We start from the raw sequence: 2,007 nt of genomic DNA on the forward strand, positions 1-2,007 counted from the left end.
TTCCTTTTTATTTGTCACATGGTGGGGGCCCCACATGTTCCCCACTAAGATTACACCTTTATATGCCATCTTTTGCATGTAATAGTATTGTCACATGCATATGCGAATCTTCCACACAATCTCATTTTTCATGACTAATATTTTCTGTTCAACAAATTTTGCATGTGACTAATAATTTCTCTATCTAACTTTTATAATATAATATAAATGAAAAAAGTATTATTTTATTCATGATATCTATAAATTCTATTATTGGTCTCCCCCACTTAAACTTAACCTATTTCTTGCAAGATGCAACTCGTTCCAGCATCAGATTATTTTAATATTATTTTATTAACAAAATATTATCTTATTCTAAAATTCTCAAATTGTCTCCTTGAGTCTCAAAGTGTTCCACTTTGCCCCAGTTCGCTTCTAAATCACCGTTTTAACTCACTAATTCATCCTAGATAAAATATTATTATTATTTAATTATTATTTTCTCACGTGCAAAATATATTATTCCAAAATATTCCTTCCATTCGTCACAGCTCTTGGCCACTAAATTTACGTCAATTGACCCTTTGTCTTGTCGATAAGGTCCTATTGACTTCTATAGGAGGGCACGGGATGTTACAAAGCCACTTTGGAAGACCATGATAAAGACAATGCCGAAGTAATTCTTTATACCTTTCCCAAGCCTCGTACAACGATTCAAAATCTTGCTGCATGAATGATGTGATATCATTCCTCATTTCACTGTCTTGGTCGGAGGAAAAAACTTAGCAAGGAAATTTTGAGCAAGATCATCCCATGTTGTTATTGAGCCAGTGGAGACCGCATTCAATCATGCTTTAGCTTTATCCCTCAATGAGAAAGGAAAAAGTGTCACGACCCAAATTTCAGGCCATGACAGGCGCATGGGCCCAATAGACGTAGTCCACTAAGCCCAAGCAAGCCTAATAGTCTGACGTGTTCATCATTCCATCATAAACTACTAAGTCATTTTTCAAAACTTAGAATCAAAATAGTAATAGACATTGCCAACTGGTATTGGCATTTCTCATTTATTATATACATACATTGTCTACAACATGTATTCCAATAATGTACATTAGGTTCGCCTATACATCTCAAAAAGAATACTTGACTTCTAGTGGAGGGACTCAGATGAATGTACAGCTACTGAATGTCGAGATACCTACCAAAAGATGGACACAGGTCTACAAGGACACTTCGTCCTAGTTACCGGCTGCCTCGTGATATGAAAACATGAATTTGAAAATGGTGAGTATAAACCTAGTGAGTGAACAAGGAAGGGAACAAGCATACCATAAGGAATCTTTAATGAAATCATGATGCATTCTTTTTCAAAACAATGCAATTTGTTTCTATTCTTATTAAAAACCCCTCATCAAGCCTTTAAATGATTAATCATTTGAAAATCATTAACCCATACATAACAAACCATTTGAAGAATAAAAGCTTAAATATTACACAAGTAAGTCAAATACGACAATGAATCTTCGCTGCAACAAGAATGAATTTTCGTTGCAGCGACGTTGGGAATTTAGTTATTAACCAAATGAGGGTTTCTCAACTGACCGAGGATTTCTCACTAAACCTCCTCATTTTAAACTTAACTCATTTAATCCTTAATGTTGGAAGTCCATGCTCTGATATGGTAGCAAAAAAGTGAAAGATAGGACAACAATTGAACCAGATAAGAGACCAAAACAGAAAGTTTTTCGCTGCAGCAAGATTGAATCTCGCTGCAGTGAAATTGTAACCCAGAAATAGAATGTTTCTCGCTGCAGCGAAATTACAACCCAGAAACAGAAAGTTTCTCACTGCAGCGAGAAGCTACGGTGCCATTCTCGCTGCAGCAAAAATGCATCCTCACTACAGCGAGTTTTCGGCTAGCCTACCCTTTCAAAACCTGAGAGTTTCTTGCTACAGCGAGAATGATTTTCGCTGCAGCGAAATCCAAGGCACCAAACAAAAATTTCCCTTTCTCCCAAAGAAAAC

The 2,007-nt window shown here is 36.2% G+C and overlaps 1 non-coding gene across 1 annotated transcript; it reads left to right on the plus strand.

Annotated features, from left to right (window-relative positions):
• Positions 1–630: 630 nt before the first annotated feature.
• On the plus strand, positions 631–737 carry LOC148761231 (small nucleolar RNA R71). The gene has a single exon (XR_016028125.1). It is a non-coding gene; the product is annotated as a small nucleolar RNA R71 (small nucleolar RNA).
• Positions 738–2,007: the final 1,270 nt, after the last annotated feature.

The sequence above is a fragment of the Theobroma cacao genome, chromosome 8, assembly GCF_053813885.1.
Source record: "Theobroma cacao isolate CCN51 chromosome 8, ASM5381388v1, whole genome shotgun sequence".
NCBI lineage: Eukaryota > Viridiplantae > Streptophyta > Magnoliopsida > Malvales > Malvaceae > Theobroma > Theobroma cacao.